The sequence below is a fragment of the Aegilops tauschii genome, chromosome 2, assembly GCF_002575655.3.
Source record: "Aegilops tauschii subsp. strangulata cultivar AL8/78 chromosome 2, Aet v6.0, whole genome shotgun sequence".
Classification (NCBI taxonomy): domain Eukaryota; kingdom Viridiplantae; phylum Streptophyta; class Magnoliopsida; order Poales; family Poaceae; genus Aegilops; species Aegilops tauschii.
Window position 1 is genome coordinate 487205094 of NC_053036.3, and position 26189 is coordinate 487231282.

A 26189-nucleotide genomic window follows, 5' to 3' on the forward strand; every position below is an offset into this window, starting at 1 on the left:
TGCAGATGCTTTCAATAGGGGTTAATCATAAGTGGGATGCTTGTCCAAGGAAGGGAAGTACCCAAGCACCGGTCCACCCACATATCAAATTATCAAAGTAACGAACGCGAATCATATGAGCGTGATGAAAACTAGCTTGACGATAATTCCCATGTGTCCTCGGGAGCGTTTTCCTTCATATAAGAGTTTGTCCAGGCTTGTCCTTTGCTACAAAAAGGATTGGGCCATCTTGCTGCACCTTATTTACTTTTGTTACTTGTTACCCGTTACAAATTACCTTATCACAAAACTATCTGTTACCGATAATTTCAGTGCTTGCAGAGAATACCTTACTGAAAACAACTTGTCATTTCCTTCTGCTCCTCGTTGGGTTCGACACTCTTACTTATCGAAAGGACTATGATAGATACCCTACACTTGTGGGTCATCAAGACTCTTTTCTGGCGCCGTTGCCAGGGAGTGAAGCGCCTTTGATAAGTGGAATTTGGTAAGGAAAAATTTATATAGTGTGCTGAAATTTACTGTCACTTGTTACTATGGAAAGTAATCCTTTGAGGGGCTTGTTTGGGGTATCTTCACCCTGACCAGTAGAGCAAAGAGTTGCTCCTCAACCTACTGAACCTACTGAAAATGTTTACTTTGAAATTCCTTCGGGTATGATAGAGAAACTGCTAGCTAATCCTTTCACAGGTGATGGAACATTGCATCCCGATTTGCACCTAATTTATGTGGATGAAGTTTGTGGATTATTTAAGCTTGCAGGTATGCCCGAGGATGTTATCAAGAAGAAGGTCTTCCCTTTATCTTTGAAGGGAAAGGCATTGACATGGTTTAGGCTTTGTGATGATATGGGATCATGGAACTACAACCGATTGAAATTGGAATTTCATCAGAAGTTTTATCCTATGCATCTTGTTCATCGTGATCGTAATTATATATATAATTTTTGGCCTCGCGAAGGAGAAAGCATCGCTCAAGCTTGGGGGAGGCTTAAGTAAATGTTATATTCATGCCCCAATCATGAGCTCTCAAGATAAATTATTATTCAAAAAATTTATGCTCGGCTTTCTCTCAATAAATAATCGCTCCATGCTCGATACTTCTTGTACTGGCTCTTTTATGATGAAGACTATTGAATTCAAATGGGATTTATTGGAAAGAATTAAACGCAACTCTGAAGATTGGGATCTCGACGAAGGTAAGGAGTCAGGTGAAACACCTAAGTTTGATTGTGTTAAGTCTTTTATGGATACCGATGTTTTCCATGAATTTAGCACTAAATATGGACTTGACTCTGAGATAGTAGCTTCTTTCTGTGAATCCTTTGCTACACATGTTGATCTCCCTAAGGAGAAGTGGTTTAAATATAATCCTCCCATTGAAGTAAAAGTAGTTGCACCTATTAAAGTTGAAGAAAAGACTATCACTTATAATGTTGATCCTATTGTTCCTACTGCTTATATTGAGAAACCACCTTTCCCTGTTAGAATAAAGGATCATGCTAAAGCTTCAACTGTGCTTCGTAAGAGTAATACTAGAACACCTACACCCCCTGAGCAAATTAAAGTTGAACCTAGTATTGCTATGGTTAAAGATCTCTTGGCCGATAATATTGATGGGCATGTTATTTACTTCTGTGATGAAGCTGCTAGAATTGCTAGACCCGATACTAAAAATAAACATAGACCTGTTGTAGGCATGCATGTTATTTCTGTTAAAATAGGAGATCATTGTTATCATGGCTTATGTGATATGGGTGCTAGTGCCAGTGCAATACCTCATTCCTTATACAAAGAAATTATGCATGATATTGCACCTGCTGAGATAGAAGAAATTGATGTTACAATTAAGCTTGCCAATAGAGACACTATTTCACCAGTTGGGATTGTTAGAGATGTTGAAGTCTTGTGTGGGAAAGTTAAATATCCTGCTGATTTTCTTGTTCTTGGTTCCCCACAAGGTGAGTTTTGTCCCATTATATTTGGTAGACCCTTCTTGAATACTATTAGTGCTAAGATAGATTGCAAAAAGGATGTTGTTACCATTGGTTTAGGGGATATGTCTCATGAGTTTAATTTTGCTAAATTTCATAGACAACCCCATGATAAATAATTGCCTAGTAAAGATGAAATTATTGGTCTTGCTTCTATTGTCGTGCCTCCTAATGATCCTTTAGAACAATATTTGATAGACCATGAAAATGATATGTTTATGAATGAAAGAAGGGAAATAGATGAAGTATTCTTTAAACAGGGACCTATTTTGAAACACAACTTGCCTGTTGAAATCCTAGGGGATCCTCCTCCACTCAAGGGTGATCCCGTGTTTGAGCTTAAACCATTACCTGATACTCTTAAATATGCTTATCTTGATGAGAAAAAGATATATCCTATTATTATTAGTGCTAACCTTTCAGAGCAAGAAGAAGAGAAATTATTGAAAACTCTGAAGAAGCACCATGCTGCTATTGGGTATACTCTTGATGATGTTAAGGGCATTAGTCCCACTCTATGCCAACACAAAATAAAATTGGAGAAAGACACTAAACCGGTCGTTGATCATCAACGACGGTTGAATCCTAAGATGAAAGAAGTGGTGAGAAAAGAAATACTAAAGCTTCTGGAGGCATGTATAATTTATCCCGTTGCTGATAGTTAGTGGGTAAGTCGTGTCCATTGTGTCCCTAAGAAGGGAGGTATTACTGTTGTTCCTAATGATAAAGATGAATTGATCCCACAAAGAATTGTTACAGGTTATAGAATGGTAATTGATTTCCGCAAACTAAATAAAGCTACTAAAAAGGATCATTACCCTTTACCTTTTATTGATCAAATGCTAGAAAGATTATCCAAACATACACATTTTTGCTTTCTAGATGGTTATTCTGGTTTCTCTCAAATACCTGTGTCAAAAGAGGATCAAGAAAAGACTACTTTTACTTGCCCTTTTGGTACCTTTGCTTATAGACGTATGCCTTTTGGTTTATGCAATGCACCTGCTACTTTTCAAAGATGCATGATGGCTATATTCTCTGATTTTTTTGAAAAGATTGTTGAGGTTTTCATGGATGATTTCTCCGTATATGGAACTTCTTTTGATGATTGCTTGAGCAACCTTGATCGAGTTTTGCAGAGATGTGAAGAAACTAATCTTGTCTTGAATTGGGAGAAATGCCACTTTATGGTTAATGAAGGTATTGTCTTGGGGCATAAAATTTCTGAAAGAGGTATTGAAGTTGATAAAGCTAAAGTTGATGCTATTGAAAAGATGCCGTGTCCCAAGGACATTAAAGGTATAAGAAGTTTCCTTGGTCATGCCGGTTTTTATAGGAGGTTCATTAAGGACTTCTCAAAAATTTCTAGGCCTCTGACTAACCTCTTACAAAAAGATGTTCCTTTTATCTTTGATGATGATTGTGTAGAAGCATTTTAAATACTTAAGAAAGCCTTGATTTCTGAACCTATTGTTCAGCCACCTGATTGGAATTTACCCTTTGAAATTATGTGTGATGCTAGTGATTATGTTGTAGGTGTTGTTCTAGGACAAAGAGTTGATAAGAAATTAAATGTTATTCAATATGCTAGTAAAACTCTAGACAGTGCACAAAGAAATTATGCTACTACCGAGAAAGAATTTTTAGCAGTTTTATTCGCTTGTGATAAGTTCAGACCTTATATCGTTGATTCCAAAGTAACTGTTCACACTGATCATGCTGCTATTAAATATCTTATGGAAAAGAAAGAAGATAAACCTAGGCTTATTAGATGGGTTCTCCTACTACAAGAATTTGATTTGCATATTATTGATAGAAAAGGAGCTGAGAACCCCGTTGCAGACAACTTGTCTAGGTTAGAGAATGTTCTTGATGACCCACTACCTATTGATGTTAGCTTTCCTGATGAACAATTAGCTATCATAAATGCTTCTCGTACTGCTCCATGGTATGCTGATTATGCTAATTACATTGTTGCTAAATTTATACCACCTAGTTTCACATACCAGCAAAAGAAAAAGTTTTTCTATGATATAAGACATTACTTCTGGGACGACCCACATCTTTTTAAAGAAGGAGTAGATGGTGTTATTAGACGTTGTGTACCTGAGCATGAACAGGAGCAGATCCTACGCAAGTGTCACTCTGAGGCTTATGGAGGACACCATGCTGGAGATAGAACTGCACATAAGGTATTGCAATCTGGTTTTTATTGGCCTACTCTCTTCAAGGATGCCCGTAATTTTGTCTTGTCTTGCGATGAATGTCAAAGAATTGGTAATATTAGTAGACGTCAAGAAATGCCTATGAACTATTCACTTGTTATTGAACCATTTGATGTTTGGGGCTTTGATTATATGGGACCGTTTCCTTCCTCTAATGGGTATACACATATTTTAGTTGCTGTTGATTACGTTACTAAGTGGGTAGAAGCTATTCCAACTAGGATTGCTGATCATAACACCTCTATTAAGATGCTTAAAGAAGTTATTTTTCTGAGGTTTGGAGTCCCTAGATATCTAATGACTGATGGTGGTTCACATTTTATTCATGGTGCTTTTCGTAAAATGCTTGCTAAGTATGACGTTAATCATAGAATTGCATCTCCATACCATCCGCAATCTAGTGGTCAAGTAGAACTGAGTAATAGAGAGATCAAATTAATTTTGCAAAAGACTGTTAATAGATCTAGAAAGAATTGGTCCAAGAAACTCGATGATGCATTATGGGCCTATAGAACTGCATATAAAAATCCTATGGGTATGTCCCCGTATAAAATGGTTTATGGAAAAGCATGTCACCTACCTCTCGAACTAGAACATAAGGCATATTGGGCCATTAAAGAGCTCAGTTATGATTTCAAACTTGCCGGTGAGAAGAGGCTATTTGACATTAGCTCACTTGATGAATGGAGAACCCAAGCCTATGAGAATGCCAAACTGTTTAAAGAAAAAGTTAAAAGATGGCATGACAAAAGGATACAAAAGCGTGAGTTTAATGTAGGTGATTATGTGTTGCTATTCAACTCTCGTTTAAGATTTTTTGCAGGAAAGCTTCTCTCTAAATGGGAGGGTCCTTACATCATCGAGGAGGTCTATCGTTCCGGTGCCATAAAAATCAACAACTTCGAAGGCACAAATCCGAAGGTGGTGAATGGTCAAAGAATCAAACATTATATCTCAGGTAATCCTATAAATGTTGAAACTAATGTTATTGAAACCATAACCCCGGAGGAGTACATAAGGGACACCTTCCAGAACGTTTCAGACTCCGAAAAGGAATAGGTATGTGGTACGGTAAGTAAACTGACTCCAAAACAGTTCTAATGTTAATTTTTATCCGTTTTGGAATATTTAAGAAAATAGGAAAATAAGAAGTAGTCTAGGAAGGACACGAGGTGTCCACGAGGGTGGAGGGCGCGCCCCCCTGCCTCGTGGGCACCTCGTGTGCTCTCCGGACTCCGTTTTCTTGCACGATACTTCTTTTGGTCGGTAAAAATTAATTATATAATCTCCCGAAGGTTTTGACCACTGTACCACGCAATTATCCTCTCTTTTTGTTTCGAGCTATTTTTCTGACAGATCTAGATCACCATGACGTCTCCAAGTGCCCCCAAGGACAAGTTCTTCGAGAAGGTCATCAACCCCTACCTCACGGAAGTGCTGCAACATCCTCAAACCATTGAGATGCGTGAGGGGTTGCTGCACATCCGCGATGTTGAGGACCAAGGAGGACCGGAAGCGTGGAGACAAGGCTCGAGGCAATGGAGCAACTGAAGGAAATATGCCCTAGAGGCAATAATAAAGTTATTATTTATTCCCTTATATCATGATAAATGTTTATTATTCATGCTAGAATTGTATTAACCGGAAACATAATACATGTGTGAATACATAGACAAACAGAGTGTCACTAGTATGCCTCTACTTGACTAGCTCGTTAATCAAAGATGGTTATGTTTCCTAGCCATAGACATGAGTTATCATTTGATTAACGGGATCACCTCATTAGGAGAATGACGTGATTGACTTGACCCATTCCGTTAGCTTAGCACCCGATCGTTTAGTATGTTGCTATTGCTTTCTTCATGACTTATACATGTTCCTATGACTATGAGATTATGCAACTCCCGTTTACCGGAGGAACACTTTGTGTGCTACCAAACGTCACAACGTAAATGGGTGATTATAAAGGTGCTCTACAGGTGGCTCCAAAGGTACTTGTTGGGTTGGCGTATTTCGAGATTAGGATTTGTCACTCCGATTGTCGGAGAGGTATCTCTGGGCCCACTCGGTAATGCACATCACTATAAGCCTTGCAAGCATTGTGACTAATGAGTTAGTTGCGGAATGATGTATTACGGAACGAGTAAAGAGACTTGCCGGTAACGAGATTGAACTAGGTATCGAGATACCGACGATCGAATCTCGGGCAAGTAACATACCGATGACAAAGGGAACAACGTATGTTGTTATGCGGTCTGACCGATAAAGATCTTCGTAGAATATGTGGGAACCAATATTAGCATCCAGGTTTCGCTATTTGTTATTGACCGGAGAGGTGTCTCGGTCATGTCTACATAGTTCTCGAACTCGTAGGGTCCGCACGCTTAACGTTACGATGACGGTTATATTATGAGTTTATGTATTTTGATGTACCGAAGGAGTTCGGAGTCCCGGATGAGATCGGGGACATGACAAGGAGTCTCGAAATGGCCGAGACGTAAAGATCGATATATTGGACGACTATATTCGGACTTCGGAAAGGTTCCGAGTGATTCGGGTATTTTTCGGAGTACCGGAGAGTTACGGGAATTCGTATTGGGCCTTAATGGGCCATACGGGAAAGGAGAGAAAGGCCCCAAAGGGAGGCCGCACCCCTCCCCATGGACTAGTCCGAATTGGACTAGGGAGGGGGCGCCCCCTTCCTTCTTTCTCCTTCTCCCTTCCCTTCTCCTATTCCAACAAGGAAAGGAGGAGTCCTACTCCCGGTGGGAGTAGGACTCCCCCCTTGGCGTGCCTCCTCCCTTGGCCGGCGGCCTCCCCCTTGCTCCTTTATATACGGGGGCAGGGGGGCACCTCACAACACACAATTGATATACGATATTTTAGCCGTGTGCGGTGCCCCCCTCCACCATATTACACCTCGATAATATCGTTGCGGAGCTTAGGCGAAGCCCTGCGTCAGTAGAACATCATCATCGTCACCACGCCGTCGTGCTGACGAAACTCTCCCTCAACACTCGGCTGGATCAGAGTTCGAGGGACGTCATCGAGCTGAACGTGTGCTGAAATCGGAGGTGTCGTGCGTTTGGTGCTTGATCGATCGGATCGTGAAAGACGTACGACTACATCAACCGCGTTGTGATAACGCTTCCGCTTTCGGTCTACGAGGGTACGTGGACAACACTCTCCCCTCTCGTTGCTATGCATCACCATGATCTTGCGTGTGCGTAGGAATTTTTTTGAAATTACTACGTTCCCCAACAGCAACAAGTTTTCAAGTGCCAGGAGATGGTGGAACGTGGACTCGACGCCAATCATATAATGATCACGGAGTTCACCAACAACCACAAGTTGGATGCCAAGAACATTGGGGAGGCCATCTTCAAGCTTCACGAGAAAATTGAGCGTCTCCAAGACCAGATCTATTACCTGCAAAACCAACTGTGAGTATGAATATAGGTTCAAGAAGATGAGTTTGGCTGTAGATTTAAGGATCCTGGAGACTCGATCATCTTTCTATGATGGTGAGCCTATGCCTTGGAAGATGCACGACAAGCCTACATAATCAACAACTCCACCATCTCCACCCCCGAGGAAAGAGATATAAACACATGGTTATGGGCACTCCCCTTGGCAACTGCCAAGCTTGGGGGAGGTGCCCCGGTATCGTATCACCATCACACTCATATCTTTACCGTTTTTTTCTTAGTTCGATCCTTTTGTTTATATCTTGATCTAGTAGAATAAAGTTTTAGTATGATTTAGTTTTGGGTTTTGCTTTATGATCCTTCTATGTAATCGAGTCCGTGAGCTATATATAATAAAGAGTAGTTTTGAGTCAAGGGCTTGATTATCTTGCTATGATCTTGAGGGAACAAAAATAAAAGAAAAAGAAAGAATAGAAAGAAATAAAGAGATCATATTGATCTTATGGAGAGTAATGACTTCACATATAAAGAGTATGATGAATAAAAGTTGTTGAGAGTTGACAAACATAGTTTTGGTCATCGTTGCAATTAATAGGAAGTAATAAAGAAAGAGAGGTTCTCGCATATAAATATACTATCTTGGACATCTCTTATGATTGTGAGCACTCATTAAAATATGACATGCTAAAAAGTTGATGTTGGACAAGGAAGACAACGTAATGGGTTATGTTTTCTTATATCCGAAATAAAGTATATTGTCATGGATCTTCCAACATGTTGAGCTTGCCTTTCCCCCGCATGCTAGCCAAACTCTTTGCACTAAGTAGAGATACTACTTGTGCTTCCAAATACCCTTAAACCCAGTTTTGCCATGAGAGTCCACTATATCTACCTATGGATTGAGTAAGATCCTTCAAGTAAGTTGTCATTGCTGCATGCAATAAAAATTGCTCTCTAAATATGTATGATTTATTAGTGTGGAGAAAATAAGCTTTATACGATCTTGTGATGTGGAAGAAATAAAAGCGACGGACTGCATAATAAAGGTCCATATCACAAGGGGCGATATAAAGTGACGTTCTTTCGCATTAAGATTTTGTGCATCCAACCATAAAAGCACATGACAACCTCTGCTTTCCTCTGCGAAGGGCCTATCTTTTCCTTGTCTTATACCTTATACAAGAGTCGGGGTGATCTTCACCTTTCCTTTTTACATTTTATCCTTTAGCAAGCACATTGTGTTGGAAAGATCCTGATATATATATATATATATATATATATATATATATATATATATATATATATATATATATATATATATATATATCCAATTGGATGTAAGTTAGCATGAACTATTATTGTTGACATTACCCTTGAGGTAAAAGGTTGGGAGGCAACAGTATAAGCTCCTATCTTTCTCTGTGTCCGATTAAAACTCCATAACCATAAGTATTTCGTGAGTGTTAGCAATTGTGAAAGACTAAATGATAGTTGAGTATGTGGACTTGCTGAAAAGCTCTTATATTGACTCTTTCCTATGTTATGATAAATTGCAATTGTCTCAATGTCCGAGATTATAGTTTGTTAGTTTTCAATGAAGTTTCTGATTCATACTTGACATTGTGAATAGATTGTTACTTTAGCATAAGAAATCATATGAAAATATTTATATATGTTGCTGTTATAAGAATGATCATGATGCCCTCATGTCCGTATTTTATTTTATCGACACCTCTATCTCTAAACATGTGGACATACTTTTTGTTATCGGCTTCCGCTTGAGGACAAACGAGGTCTAAGCTTGGGGGAGTTGATACGTCCATTTTGCATCATGCTTTTATATCGGTATCTATTGCATTATGGGCTGTTATTGCACATTATGTCACAGTACTTATGCCTTTTCTCTCTTATTTTACAAGGTTTACACGAAGAGGGAGAATACCGGCAGCTGGAATTCTGGGCTGGAAAAGGAGCAAATATTAGAGACCTATTCTGCACAACTCCAAAAGTCCTGAAACTTCACAGAGGCACGTTTTGGAATTAATAAAAAATACTAGCGAAAGAATTAACCAGAGGGGGCCCACACCCTGGCCACGAGGGTGGGGGGCGTGCCCCCTGTCTCGTGCGCCCCCTGGCAGGCCTTCGGTGCCCATCTTCTGCTATATGAAGTCTTTTACCCTGGAAAAAATCAGAAGGAAGCTTTCGGGACGAAACACCGCCGCCACGAGGCGGAACCTTGGCGGAACCAATCTAGGGCTCCGACGGAGCTGTTCTGCCGAGGAAACATCCCTCCGGGAGGGGGAAATCGTCACGTCATCACCATCGATCCTCTCATCGGGAGGGGGTCAATATTCATCAACATCTTTACCAGCACCGTCTCCTCTCAAACCCAAGTTCATCTCTTGTATCCAATCTTTGTCCCAAAAACTCAGATTGGTACCTGTGGGTTGCTAGTAGTGTTGATTACTCCTTGTAGTTGATGCTAGTTGGTTTATTCGGTGGAAGATTATATGTTCAGATCTTTATGCATATTAATACCCCTCTGATACGTCTCCAACGTATCTATAATTTATGAAGTATTCATGTTATTATATTATCCATCTAGGATGTTTTATATGCATTTTATATGCTACTTTATATGATTTTTGGGACTAACCTATTAACCTAGAGCCCAGTGTCAGTTTCTGTTTTTTCCTTGTTTTTGAGTTTTACAGAAAAGGAATGCCAAACGGAGTCCAATTGACGTGCCAATTTTTGATGATTTTTTATGGACCAAAAGAATCCCCCGGAGTAAAAGAGTTGGGCCAGAAGAGTCCTGGGCCGTCCACGAGGGTGGGGGGCGCGCCCTACCCCCCTGAGCATGGGCCCCTATCTCGTGGACGACTCGAAGATCCCCCTGACGTGAGACCTACGCAAAAAATTCCTATAAATACAGAAACCGCCAGAAAATAACCTAGATCGGGAGTTCCGCCACCGCAAGCCTCTGTAGCCACCAAAATCCAATCGGGACCCTGTTCCGGCACCCTGCCGGAGGGGGGATCCCTCACCGGTGGCCATCTTCATCATCCCGGCGCTCTCCATGACAAGGAGGGAGTAGTTCACCCTCGAGGCTGAGGGTATGTACCAGTAACTATGTGTTTGATCTCTCTCTCTCTCTCTCTCGTGTTCTTGATTTGGCACGATCTTGATGTACCATGAGCTTTTCTATTATAGTTGGATCTTATGATGTTTCTCCCCTCTACTCTCTTGTAATGGATTGAGTTTTTCCTTTGAAGTTATCTTATCGGATCGAGTCTTTAAGGATTTGAGAACACTTGATGTATGTCTTGCGTGGGATACCCGTGGTGACAATGGGGTATTCTATTGATTCACTTGATGTATGTTTTGGTGATCAACTTGCGGGTTCCATGACCTTGGGAATCTATGCATAGGGGTTGGCACACGTTTTCGTCTTGACTCTCCGGTAGAAACTTTGGGGCACTCTTTGAAGTTCTTTGTGTTGGTTGAATAGATGAATCTGAGATTGTGTGATGCATATCGTATAATCATACCCACGGATACTTGAGGTGACATTGGAGTATCTAGGTGACATTAGGGTTTTGGTTGATTTCTGTCTTAAGGTGTTATTCTAGTACTAACTCTGTGATAGATCGAACGGAAAGAATAGCTTCGTGTTATTTTACTATGGATTCTTGAATAGATCGATCAGAAAGGATAACTTTGAGGTGGTTTCGTACCCTACAATAATCTTTTCGTTTGTTCTCCGCTATTAGTGACTTTGGAGTGACTCTTTGTTGCATGTTGAGGGATAGTTATATGATCCAATTATGTTATTATTGTTGAGAGAACTTGCACTAGTGAAAGTATGAACCCTAGGCATTGTTTCAACACATTGCAATACCGTTTACGCTCATTTTTATTACTTGTTACCTTGCTGTTTTTATAATTTCAGATTACAAAAACCTATATCTACCATCCATATTGCACTTGTATCACCAACTCTTCGCCGAACTAGTGCACCTATACAATTTACCATTGTATTGGGTGTGTTGGGGACACAAGAGACTCTTTGTTATTTGGTTGCAGGGTTGTTTGAGAGAGACCATCTTCATCCTACACCTCCCACGGATTGATAAACCTTAGGTCATCCACTTGAGGGAAATTTGCTACTGTCCTACAAACCTCTGCACTTGGAGGCCCAACAACGTCTACAAGAAGAAGGTCGCCTGGTAGACATCACCCTCTGATTATGAACATGAATATGATTTGTGGATAGTTACGTTTGTTCCTGAGGACATGGGAGAAGTCTTGCTATAAGTAGTTATGTGAATTTGGTATTCGTTCGATATTTTGATGAGATGTATGTTGTCTTTCGTCTAGTGGTGTTATGTGAACGTCGATTACATGACGCTTCACCATTGTTTGGGCCTATAGGAAGGCATTGGGAAGTAATAAGTAGATGATAGGTTGCTAGAGTGACATAAGCTTAAACCCTAGTTTATGTGTTGCTTCGTAAGGGGCTGATTTGGATCTATATATTTCATGCTATGGTTAGGTATAACTTAATACTTCTTTTGTAGTTGCGGATGCTTGCAATAGGGGTTAATCATAAGTGGGATGCTTGTCCAAGGAAGGGCAATACCCAAGCATCGGTCCACCCACATATCAAATTATCAAAGTAACGAACGCGAATCATATGAGCGTGATGAAAACTAGCTTGACGATAATTCTCATGTGTCCTCAGGATCGTTTTCCTTCATATAAGAGTTTGTCCAGGCTTGTCCTTTGCTACAAAAAGGATTGGGCAATCTTGCTGCACCTTATTTACTTTTGTTACTTGTTACCCGTTACAAATTACCTTATCACAAAACTATCCGTTACTAATAATTTCAGTGCTTGGAGAGAATACCTTACTGAAAACCGCTTGTCATTTCCTTCTGCTCCTTGTTGGGTTCGACACTCTTACTTATCGAAAGGACTACGATAGATCCCCTACACTTGTGGGTCATCAGGATCCACCGCTGCTGGACAAGCCATGGCCGTCACCAAGGGTGAGCTCGCCCTCGGCGTCGTCGCGGCCGTCGTCAAGGCCAAGCTCGTCGTCGCCGCCGCTGTCCTCGGGGTAGCACCCTGCCGGCGACCATCTTTCCCAAATACCCTCACGAAGAGGGTCGCGACGCCGTTGTACTTGAAGTGGAGGGTGCACCTCCTGCTCAGGCCACGCGCGTGGGCGAACGTCTGCCAGCCGCGGGCCAGGACCGCATTACCCGCGGCGGAAACCTCCACCGCGACCCACGAGGACTTGCTGCAGCAGCCGTCGGCTTGTAGCCAGAGGCCGTCAAGACCCGCGGCCGGTAGCTCGCCGGCAAAGGAGCGCAGGAGCTGGAGCCAAGTGCCGGCCGGCTGCTCCGACCACACAACGAACTCCGGGAGCACCTCCGCCGAATGAAAGCGCGGCCGAGGAGGCCGGGCGACCACGGCGCCCCCCCCCCTCGGCGCAAGGGCTGCCCTGCCTGGAGCGGCCCCCGCCGCGGGAGGAGGCGCCGGTGCAACCACCAAGGACAACGCCGGGCCCTGAAGGGGTACGTCCGCGCCCCCGAGGGGCCACAACAGGGGTCGCAGCGTGCTTGCGGGGGCGGTCACGCCCCCTCTTGGGCGGTGGTGAGCCTTCCCTTTCTCTGCGGCCGAGAACCTCTTCGTTGGAGCCATGGATGCTGCGGCAAGACGGCGAGGAAGAAGAAGGAGCGCGCAACAAGAAGGAGGAGATGAGCAACGGGGGCTCCGCCCCCCTCCTCATTTATAGCCAGAAGGAGGCCAACCGCCGGCCTCCACGATCACATGTAATGATGGTTTTCTTCTGCATGCAGCAGGGTCTCGTCAAGTCGAACGGTTGCCGAGGGAGCGTGGGGAAGCGGAGACGCCCACGTCCAATCAGTCGCCACGCGTCGACCAAGGCAGTAGGCGGTTGGGGCCCACGGCGCTCCACACTTGCCCCTTGGCTTCACCTCGAAGCCAACTCCGAGCGCACCTTGGGCCCGGGGGCTACTGTCGGTGTCCTGGAAACGGAGGTTCCCAGACTTGCCTGCCTGCGGCCCATGACGTGGCTCCATCGACGGCCTGGTATGGCCCAACATCGACAACGGCAGCTCAAGACCCTCGCGAGGGGCCAAGCCTCGCGAGGCGAACGACACCAAGACCTCCCCGGGGGCGGCCCCGCTAGGCTGGCTCCTGAGGAGCGGAGATATCTATGCAAGGTGCACCTCGCGAGGTTCGCATAACGTGAGCCATGACGACCAAGGCCAGGCGGGCGCCAGTAGGCGCAGTGTACCAGTTTCCTCTTTGGTGCTAAAGAGGCAGGCACATGCGAGGAGTCCCGTGGCATCAGGCAAATGTTTTCATATCGGTGTAACAAGACCAAGACCAGCAGGACGGCATGACGGAGGTCATCGTGGAGCCCAGGACGGCGTTACCACCGGAGCCTTTGGCAGGCGAAGACTACTTTTGTCAGGATAGCTTGTACTAGTTGTCCCCCTTCAAAATTGGCCGTTGTGGGATCCCTTCCCGCCTACATTTGGGAAGAGGACCGGGGCCTTTATAAATAGGAATAGTCAGCGCCATAGTGGAGGGAGATCCGTACCTTCACCAGCTCATCGAGCCTAAGAACACCTCTCCTCCGGAGGCTGTTCATCCATTGTACTAGTTCATCCTGAGCCCTCAAAAGGCAATCCACCACCACACACTGGAATAGGGTATTAAACCACAACGGTGGCCCAAACCAGTATAAATCTCTGTGTCTCGTGTTCTTTGGGTTCGTCGAGTTAGGCCGTGGATCGTTGAGCGAGCGAGTTAGGGAGAGGGAATCCTTCGTGCGCAATCCGACAGAATTTCTTTTTTAGACATATACATAAAAGCTTTGTATGGAACTTATATATACTACTCCTTCCGTCCTAAAATAAGTGTCTTAAGTTTAATACAAATTTATAATAAAGCTAGTACAAAGTTGAGACACTTATTTTAAGACGGATGGACTACAACTGTAATTAAGAGCAAATTCCTATCTAGGACGAACTCCAACTCCGGCAAAGTCCTGTATGTATATATAGTCGAAACCCGACGCGCGTGATACGTCGAGTACGATTCAAAACAAGTAAATTTCCTCACGCCCGGAAATCTTCCACGGAGAACATCATCTTGGAAGCTGCAGCAGGGACCGAATCTGCCATGGATAAGAGCGACTTGGAAGCAGGCACGATGCTGCATCATCCCGCCGTCGCATCGCGCAACGGCGGCAAAGTCTTCGTCTACGTCGTCATGATCGCATTATCAGTATCCATCCTCCTGGCGTTCATTGTTCACGTTGGCACTACTCCGAAACAGATCCTCCTTCCGACTTTCTCCGTCAACCTAGATGGTTTTGACGGGCTGCAGACGCCCGCTCCCGCGATATCATCGACGTTCAACCTCTCGCTCCACGCCGTGAGCAGCGGCAACCCGCAGTCGCAGAGGCTCTGCCTGGAGGGTGGATCGGTGGCTGTCTCCTACGCGGGCGCGGTGCTCGCATGGGGCCGCGTGCCTAGGTTCTGCGTGGAGCGGCACGAGCAGAAGCATGTGAGGATGGTCGCGCTCGGAACCGAGGTGTCGCTGATCGACAGGCTACGGCAACGGATGTCGTCGGAGCTGCGCGAGCTCGACATTGACATGATGCTGCGTGGCTCGGCGGCCCTGGGCAGAGAGCGGAGGCTACTGTCGTGCCGACTGGATATGAAAAGTGCATCATCACACCCATCTATGTGCAAGGTCTATGTATATCTTGTATCGCAATAAGGGAAGTACCCTTTGGTTCCTGGTTGTATGTATACTTTATATGGGATTTTTTTTAATAACTAAACAAAAAGTCAAAATAATTCAAAAGTATTTTTAGATTAAAGTTGACTTTGTTTTGCACTAGTATATAAATTTTCATGAAAAAAACAACAACATTGATTTCAGGGCAAAAAAGACAAAAAATATTTGCTATTATTTATAGGTCACTATTCACACTATTTGACCGAAAATTTGTCTTTTTTGAAAAGAAGTCAAAGGGTTATTTTATTTTTGTGAATTTTTTCTCACAAGTATAACAAACGTCAAATTTATTTCAAAAATATTTTTAGATTTTTTGACTTTTTGTTGAATTGCTAATTTATTTTTCCATATAGGGTGTATATACACCCAGGAACCAAACGTTGGATAACCACCTAGATACGACCAGATAGAACCAGGGACGCCTTACATCACTAGCTTCCCCTACGAAGCCAAAACTGACCATGCTTCATAGAACAGTGAAAAAGCAAACGTACTAAAACATGAAACGTTGGATAACCACCTAAGATACGACCAGATAGAACCAGGGACGCCTTACATCACTAGCTTCCCCTACGAAGCCAAAACTGACCATGCTTCATAGAACAGTGAAAAGCAAACGTACTGAAACATGAACCGTCGCCGTCCACACCACCGAAGGACTCCGTCAAAGGCACTTGTACGAAATGAACACAAAATCGGGGCCCGGGTCATCCTAGACCGAAGCTCCACACGTCATCCACAAAGTCCAGTCAACAGTGTTGATACTAGGACAAGACGTGAATACCTTATTACATGCCAGCAATGATCCATCACCTTGCCATCATCGGTCGAACAATTAGACCGAACCCTAGCCAAGGCTAGGGCTACCCAAACAACACGACTAACCCTAAAGGAGGGTCCTCCCACCTTGGTGGGGTCGGAAGGCACTCGGAGGCGTATGAGAGAAACCCTAGCCACCTTCCCCATTGCGTCATTGGTGCAAAGCCCAACTGCAACAAAGAAGTTAAGCAAACTATATGAAACATGCTTTTATGAATTCAACTTCAAAGCTAAGCGAATTATTAGAAAGAAGCTCTAAATGAGTCATCTAAAATTACTATGTTAACCTATGAGATGACAATCTACAATATGGTGTTATAGTATAGTTCGATTGAATTGGTTTTGCTTGGTCAAATGCAACCCAGAAGCAAAGTAGGGTATATAGAATATGTTTCGTTTATTTGCATTGTACAACTTTATCCCTAGTTCATTCAAACACAATTCGTTTTGCACATAAAGGGCGTTGTTGCCTCCCCCCCTACATGATCGTCATACACATACACATACTCAAATTAATAAGCATATGGTTAATATTAGCACACATTACCCAAAAGCATTATAAATGACACACAAACATAAACACAATAATTGTCTTAGCATTAATATATAACCGGAGGCATGACCATACTGCTATTTAGGCATACTAGTTCCGGGTTCACGGACTAACAGACAACAAACACAACTCCTTGATCATGGCAAGCGTTGGATCATGGTTGCCGCATTTGAACACCACATCAAGTCGTCAACGCGAAAAAGGTCGAAGATGACCACCCTCAAACCAACTTCAGTCTAGACCTTGAAGATGAGTAAGTACCCAATCTGCACACTTTGAGCTATGGCAAAGCCAACCCCCTTGATCAATGGAAAGCATCCCATTGACATCCCGGAGCTTGACCCACTAGTCACAGTGAGTGTTCGTTCTCAGAAGGATCTCCTCTAGGATGGCACACATGTGCTCCTGGAAAGTGTCAGAGATACGAATAGATTCCAACTCAGGTGCTAGAACCACCTTGCAAAAGTGGGTTGGACTTTCCCGGACACCTCTTGGAGGCGCTTCCTTCTACTACAACATTGCAACGGTTTATAGCTAGCTAGCTATCTATAGGTAGTGTACTACCTTTTTGGAGCTATGATAAGCAAGATGTCATAGTTTGACCTTTGCCAGGCATAGTTATAATTTTGGCATGGTCGCCCCTGATCCATTGAGATATATGTATAATGAAACATTAAGTAGCACATATAATGTACTTAAATTTTGTTTCATATGAATATGTGCTTATTATGTTAATTATGGAATATTTGTATATGCTTTGTCAAATTTGGCCCGTGGCATTGGGTCGTTAGGGGCTCGTCTATGATAGGAATACTAACAATGGCGCCCATTTAGCACACTACACCCTTGGCAAAGTCTCAAAGTACCGGTAGTTTGGAGCACGTTTATGATAGGAGTGACAGTAGTAGCGTCTGTCTAATACCCCATGCAGCTGGTATTTCCTAGAATACAAGTGACGCTGCTCACGGTATCTATGCCACTAAAGATAGTGTGTGGCGCCTTATTTTTTTAGCCTTGGACAGTGGGAGAGGCTCCCACTGTAATATATTAATTACTAGGGGTTAAACTGCACAAGCCATATTTACATCCAGCCCACTTTGTTGATGGCAAGAGCAGGGTAGGGTTTATGGAAGGAACAGAGTCAAATTACAAGTAAATCTGGGGAACTAGGAAGAGGTGAGGGTGACGTCTTATGTTTTTGGCACGTCGGTGGTATTTTGAATAACCCAAATGATAAGTGCCAGTACGAAGCAACATGGTCCAAACGGCAAGTTAGTTTCTTAATTCCTGAAAACTGCTTTTGGAGGCCGAGCTCCATGAAAGCCTTCAAATGCAAAATTCAAAATTCATGAAAATTCATATTTTTACATTACAAAAAAATCTGAAAAAAATACAGACATAGATGAAGGCATAGTGCACAAGTGTGTAAATTTCCAGGATGATATACTTTATAGTAAGGACTGAGCAAAAAAGACAAATCTGAGGCTTTTTTAACACATGATATTATTCATCCTCACAGACCATGAATTTGTCTTTTTTTGTACAGGTAGCATTTCAATGTATTTCATCCTGAAATTTTACCCACATGCACCTCACATCCTTGTTTACTCATACAAAAAAAAATCAGATTTTTTTAAACCAGATTTTTTTAATTTTGAATTTTTCATAATAAAGGCCTCCATGGAGGCCGAGAGCCGAAACCCCATTCTCCTTAATTCCCTTTTTTATAAGATGTCAAAACTTACTCTAAACATAGAAGAAAAAGTAGTTAAAACATATCATGACAACTTCAATGTAAACACCATGGCATTTATGTGCAATAAATATGGCAACATTTGACCGTCAAAAAATATCGTAGAAACATATCGATATGGGATCTAGTTTTGAAGTGCTCGTCCCGACGGATTTCATGGTGAAAACGGATTTCAATCAGATTTTTCATTTAAGAAATATTAAAAATTTGAAAACCCCAGCACTGCAAGCTGGATGAAGGGCACTATGCAGCAAGGAACATGCTCGTCAATGCTACAAGTACAGGACCTCACCGCCACTACAAGTCGTGGGCGGTGCTACGATCATAGAGCTCGTCGACGTTTCAAGGCGGTGGTCGCAGCCGCCGTCATTGCTGCGAGCCATGGATGATGCTGGGACCACATAGCTCGTCGACGCTCAAGGGGGTGGTCACAGCAGGCGTCGTTGCTGTGAGCCACGGCCAGGCGACGTTGCGGTGCTACGAGGCACCCTATTGCAAGGGGCCAACGACGCTACAGGCGGGGCAACGCTGCTGAGCCAGAGGAGATGTTGCCGAGACAATGGAGGACAACGGGGTCAAACCTTATATTCCGCTCGTGCGTGGTGTGATCCGCCATAACATGTGGCAGATCCAACGGGCTGGCGAGCCGACTGATTTTGGGGCTGGCGCCTAGCGGCTAGCATGCCCCGACAAAAGAAGGGCTCAGTGAAACCGACTGCAAACCAATTTGATTTTTTGCATCGTCAACTAGCTATACCATTCCATGGCAAATATAATTTTCAGCAGTTCGAACTGCTGCACGGAGCAGCGTCATCGCCTTCATGCATGCATGAGGCAATTGCCTTGCGTTACTAACTCCTTGATGAAGTAGACTGCTTCTACAAACACTCTCCAGGAAATACAATGTGAGGGCATCGGTGATGTTCATGGATTCGCTATTTATCCATAACAACGTTGCAACTATTGCGAAGTGGAGCACATATTCAGTATAGTGTGTGGAGCTGCTCTTACTCAGTTCTGTACGACGTACTATACCACAGGCGAAAGGAACATATTCAGTGTGCGGTGTAGTTGCGTGAGTTTCTCTGCCGAAGATCATTGCCTGAGTTTCATCTCCAGGAAAGGCAGTAGTAGTTTCTATGGCAAGTCAGTGAGGCTACTGCTGATCTGAGGACAGGTTCACTTTTCGCAGCAATGAAGTCCAGCTCTGTCTGATCTCCTGAAGCACCATCACAGGTCCGCCGCCAAGCATGATGAGGCACACAAAATCCCTGGTGCGGATGACACTTCCCATCACAGAAGAAACCTAGGCACAGAAAACATACTTGTGTTAACAACAAATTAATTGACAATAACAATAGATGGAAGTCCTAACTGAAACATGGAGAACTAACATCACCTTCCAAAAGAAATTCTTCTTGAAGAATACAGCCCAAAACCCAATCAATGGATCCCCATCCGCAACTGTCCAGGAATCTACAAGGAGGGCCTTCAGAATCCAGCATATGCCAGCCACCGCCCCGGCTAAAGCGACACCCAGCGCAAGAGTAGAGAACTGATGATTTCCCTGCAATAATATTGAACTTCTCTCATCTTCTTTTTTCAGCGAATGCGCTTTTTCCTCACTGCATGCATCTTAGGGATAAATGAATTTTCTGTGCAACTGAATAGGGTATATGCAGATTTGTAGACAAAGTGGAACGCATGGACGGGTACTTACCAGCGACATAATCCTACAGATGTTGCTAATAACCGTGAGCGCAACAGCCAAGGATCCAACAAAATATATTCCACTTATCGATCCCTCAAGAAGAACCACCATGACAGCAAGAATAGAAAATGACACAGTTGCTCCAGCTACACACAGCAAGTCTAGGAAGAAAGGAAAATCAGTGTTTCGTTACAGCTTACTAACAATACTAGCAAGTCAAAGGTTCACGTACCTTTCTATAGTTCAAGACACAAAGCCATAGTATCCCAGCAAAATTGATGATCACTGAGAGTATAACTATAACATGCATATACCCATTTTCAGCAGACCATATGAGAGTATCCATGTATGTCAAGCTTGGGCTGGCCATTGAGAAAAACCAGATCCAAGACAAAGCTGCTCCAACAGAGAGTGCAAACCAAGAGGGCAGCCAAGCACTAAAATCAACATAAGAGCCGTCCTCAAGTAGAGGCTCTCCAAGAGAACCTCGTTGGCTGCTCAAGTGGGCAAGCCTCCAGCTGTTGACAAAACGTAAGCCATAATATTTTACATAATGAAAACCACATAGCTCATTCCATTAGGGTTTAATTGGACGCACCAAGGCGATATGAGTACGAAAAGGCCAAGAATAAATCCTGTTATAGAATGTTTCTAGATTAGTACCACTTCATATTCATTGAACAAATGTGTTTATATAGTAATACACACCTAGCGTGGAGAAAAAATCGAAATCCATTTGATAGCTGCATACACACATATACACACGGCAAACAATATTAGAATACATGGGATCAAATAAACAAAAAATATTAAAGTGTTTGATTGCTCCTATAGCCTAGTAGACTTGCAACAGAAACATTAAAACACAATGCAAAAATTGAATATTGCAGGGACACACTCATGTATAAGCAAGCAAGAGATGATTGAACATCTCTTGCTTGCTTCCAAATCAAATACTACAGACTATTATTATCTCAGTTCCATAGTAGAGATGCGTCAACCCATTACGTATGAGACAAAAAGCACAAATGATAAAGACTTCCAGTGCAAATTTGGTGACATCTTAGAAAGCATGTGGTCAAACTTCTTGATTTTCAATAACTAGTTAATATAGGGTGTAACCGTCAGATAAATAATTCAAGCCAACGTATAATTTGACCTTGCATGGATGCATGAAATAATCAATTTGAATCACTTCTACATATGTTATTCCTCCTGGAAAATCTCCTTTTAGTACAACCAGTAGAACAATAGTTTACACACACATGACAGGCCCCCTTTAGTATGATCAATAGTAAAATAGTTTAAACACACATACTCAAGACATACATTTTGTGATTGCTGTGTGATTTAATGATTATAGTCAGAAAATTAATTTTTGTGAGTGTGTGGTTTAATGAACATAGTCAGTAAAGTCAAGTGATATCTTCATGACCTGAGGCCCACTTTGTGTGGCTCACCAAACTCATTATTAGCTCCTTGCCACCCACCAACACCACACATGATGTCTCGTCATCGCTAACTAGTCTTGTTCCATCACGACCAGTACCACCACAGGCAACAAGTACACCAACATTGGCGCCTCATCGCACATACACGAGATGGCAACTCCAACTTCACAGAAACAGCAAAAATGGCACAAACATGCCACATGCAAACACTCGCACCCACCAAACCACATGACAATGGACAATTAGCATTTTGGAGAACTGGCATGAGTTTAGATTTAAAGTAATTCATCAAGGACTATAAAATTTACATTTACACCACAAAATGAAACGTTACAAGCAATTTACTCCATTTACCAGTTTGGAATACACTAAAACTTGTTCATGTATTGGCTTGAAAACATTGCCTTGCAAAATGACCGCTAAGATAATAAAAAGAGTTTGATTCTCATGGTATATCTCCAAAGAACATGATCTCCAACCATTCTTGCTTAATTGCTTGAGACAACCAAGAGTTCCATCCTCATGGTCTATGGTGTACCAGTCATTTAACAAATAACATGGTCCCCAAACATTCTTGATAACTTGATTGAAATATAGAAACGGGAGTTCCGTTCTCATATTCCATGAACCATTCTTGATAAGGAATTCCATTCTCATGTTTAACCTTTGTTCAAAAGAACTTGGCAAAAACATGAGTTTAGTGCTCACTATATTCCAACCTTCACATTGACAAAAATGTTAATAAGTTGACAAGAACCTTTAAACATATAAAATTAAGGGAAAGAGTTCGGATATACATACCTCAACTCCAATTGAAGTCTCAGAGAGAGTGGAGGCTCGGACAGCCACGAGACGTGGCTCTATGACACACAGTCACCCCTTATCCTGAGAATACAATCACTCCCTCTGAGAAAAAGTTATCCAAGATTTTAAGGAAAATAATATAGGATAGAAGACACAAACCTCAAGCCAGCATAGAAATTTTCCGGCTTAGTGTGTGTGATGGTTAGAAAAACACCTGCACATACATTTGCAATAACCAAATCAATCAGGCATCTCCTCAAAAGAATAGTAACTAATGTACCCATGCTTTGCTAGGGAGCTGCACTATGAGGAGTTGAGATATAACACTATCAATGCTTATACAGATGACTGATAAGATAATTTCACTTTTTAAACTTGATCTGGAGAGAGAGCACTATGACTTGCTTTTATTTAACCTTGTTTGCTGGGTAGTAGAGACATCTCTTACAAATAAGCACATTACAACATAGTATTACTTAGCTACGAGGATGGTTATCAAAGTCGATAGAAGTAAGAAAAACAAGGTACCCAAATACAAAACTGAAATCATTTGACTGTCCAAGTTGACTTCGTTTCAGATTCTTACCACAACTCCAATTGAAGTCTCACAGAGAGTGGAGTCTCCGAGTGCCGCGAGGACGTGGCTCTATGACACACAGTCTCTCCTTATCCTGAGAACAAAATCACTCCCTGTGAGGAAATTTTAACCAAGAATGTAAGGAAAATAATATAGGGTAGAAGACGCAAACCTCAAGCCAGCCTAGAAATTTTCCGACTTAGTGTGCGTGATGGTTAGAACAAGACCTGCACATACATTTGCAACAACCAAATCAATTTGGCATCTTCTCAAAAGAATAGTAACTAATGTACCCATGCATTGCTAGGGAACTGCACTATGATGAGTTGAGATATAACACTATCAATGCTTATACAGATGACTGATAAGATAATTTCGTTTGTTAAACTTGATCGAGAGAGAGGGCAGAGATGGCACTATGACTTGCTTTTTATTTCACCACCTTGTTTGCTCGGTAGTAGAGACATCTCTTACAAATAAAAACATTACAACATAGTATTACTTAGCTACGAGGATGGTTAGCAGAGTCCGCAGAAGTAAGAAAAAAAGTTATCCAAATACAAAACTGAAATCATTTGACTGCCCAAGTTGACTATGTTTCAGATTCTTACCTCAACTCCAATTGAACTCTCAGATAGAGTAGAGTCTCCGAGAGCCACAAGGACGTGGCTCTATGACACACAGCCACTCCTTATCCTGAGAATACAATCACTCCATGTGAGAAAAAAAATCCAAGAATGTAAGGAAAATAATATACGGTAGAAGACACAAACCTCAAGCAAGCCTAGAAATTTTCCAACTTAGTGTGTGTGATGGTTAGAACAAGACCTGCACGTACATTTGCAACAACCAAATCAATCGGGCATCTTCTCAAAAGAATAGTACTAACTAATGAGCACATGCTTTGCTAGGGAAGTGCACTATGAGGAGTTGAGATATAACACTATCAATGCTTATACAGATAACTGATAAGATAATTTCGTTTGTTAAACTTGATGTCAAGAGAGGGCACTATGACTTGCGTTTTATTTCACCACCTTGTTCGCTCGGTAGTAGAAACATCTCTTGAAAATAAAAACATTGCAACATAGTATTACTTAGCTACGAGGATGGTTATCAGAGTCCGCAGAAGTAAGAAAAACAATGTATCCAGATACAAAACTGAAATCATTTGACTGTCCAAGTTGACTATGTTTCAGATTCAGAAATGACTGTAGATTTAACCAATGAAAAGAGCATTCAATGTATTATCATGAAACGGTTGATGAATAAAAATTATGCATTAATAGTAGAGAGTTATTTAAATTTTACTTTGGTTTGTTCATGGAATAATTTCTTACCAACTCTGATTCAACATTCATAACACAAATTTATTACATGGCTACGATGGAGGCACTGGAGTTCAGCATGCAAACCTATGATAGATCAAGACTCAAAATTCTGAAATCTGGAACAAACTGCATTGAGCTATATGTCATTGAGTTTTGAACTCTTCGACATTGCAGTAAAAAGTTGGGAGTGCGCGCACAAATTTGCAAACTACGACGAGCACCTCTGCACTTCTACTCTACAGTCGGAGAGCCATGAGGCCAAGCACGAACCAACACACGGAATACAATCCGTCTCCGCAGATGATTAAACAACCACATACAAAGCATAACAAGTACGCATCACCCAATCGTCGTTGGAGAGAACAGCTTGCCTCGCAACCTGTGATTGGGTTAGAACGGCTTACCTCTACCTCTACGGCACCGCTGCGGTGGGGAGCTCGGAGATCTGCCGCGTCTAGGGCGGCAAGGAGCACCGGCGCAGGTGAGACCGCGGCGGGGGGATTGGGGGTTTGGGACTGCGCTGCGGCAGAGAGGCGCCGCTGCTGGGCGACCTCGAGTACCGGCTGAGGCGGGCGGTGTGGTGGCTGGCTAGCGTAGGAGAGCGAACTGTGTCGTCGCGGGTAAGCCTAGTTGCCGGAGATGGGAAGGGGGCACGGAGCAGGAAAGCGGGGGGAGAGAGAAGAGTCGGAAACGGCGGAATGCCGCTATATTTCCCGGCGCCCGCTCGCAGGCGGCTTCCCCACGCCCCGCGCCGCACCGCGCCGTGGTCCGGCGAGTTAAATGGGCCGTGGGGTGGCGGCCGAGGTACACGGCCCAAGTATAGACAGCTGCCCCGGGCCCCTCAGGCGCATTTTATTTCGCTGTTGTAATAAGAGTATCTATAGCCGCGCACAGCATATCTGACCTCTCAAACTCGACCTCTCAAACTCAAAACAATAGCGTGAAGAGAAGCTTTATCTCTGTCCGACGATTTGATGATTCATAATTCTATAATTTTATAGTTGCCTCAGTTCAAGTCCTAGTGCTCGCATTATTTCTGGATTTATTTCGGGATTTCCGGCTATGCACTTTCAGTAGGGGAGACATTCCCGTCGACGATGAGGCGCCTCCGGTGACTTCGTAAATCTCGAGATAATATGCCGGCTCAGTCTCTCGGAGGTGCTCATAGGGGTAGGTTGTGCGTGTGTGTTCATAGGGGTGAGTGTATGCGCGTATGTATGAGCGCTTGCGTCTGTACTATGTTCAAGAAAACAGATGATGTATGATATTGACAGAGGCACAAATGATAGCTATGGCTGCATCACTAGCAAGATCAAGCATCGTGCGAGGTTTTTCAATTGTAAATTTGTTTTTGAAGGTCGAGCATCCAACACGGATGCAAATAGGTTAGCTATAAGTTCCCTAATACTCTTGATCATGGGTGGCACTTGTGGTTGATTAATTCCCATGATCCCTTTTGTATACCATTTTATATTTTATATGGATTATGATCAATAAAACTTAGCTATGCCCCTAAAAAAAATTCGACCCCTCAAACGCCCGTGGATGGACGCGTCCGTGGACACTGGACAGTGACGGATGAGGCCTTAATTTTTTTTGCGAGAAAACTTTCAATCTATTCATCTTCTATTATAGCAGTACAACGAACACTAGAAATAATAAAAATTACATCCAAATCCGTAGACCACCTAGCGACGAC

The 26189-nt window shown here is 42.8% G+C and overlaps 1 long non-coding RNA gene across 1 annotated transcript; it reads right to left on the reverse strand.

The window, feature by feature from the left end:
- Window positions 1–22026: 22026 nt before the first annotated feature.
- Window positions 22027–25179, reverse strand: LOC120974639 (uncharacterized). Its single transcript, XR_005769986.2, has 8 exons — window positions 24895–25179; window positions 23933–23987; window positions 23771–23855; window positions 23332–23386; window positions 23169–23253; window positions 22742–22796; window positions 22580–22663; window positions 22027–22497 (listed from the first exon to the last, which is right to left on the reverse strand). It is a non-coding gene; the product is annotated as an uncharacterized lncRNA (long non-coding RNA).
- Between the last annotated feature and the right edge of the window lie 1010 nt (window positions 25180–26189).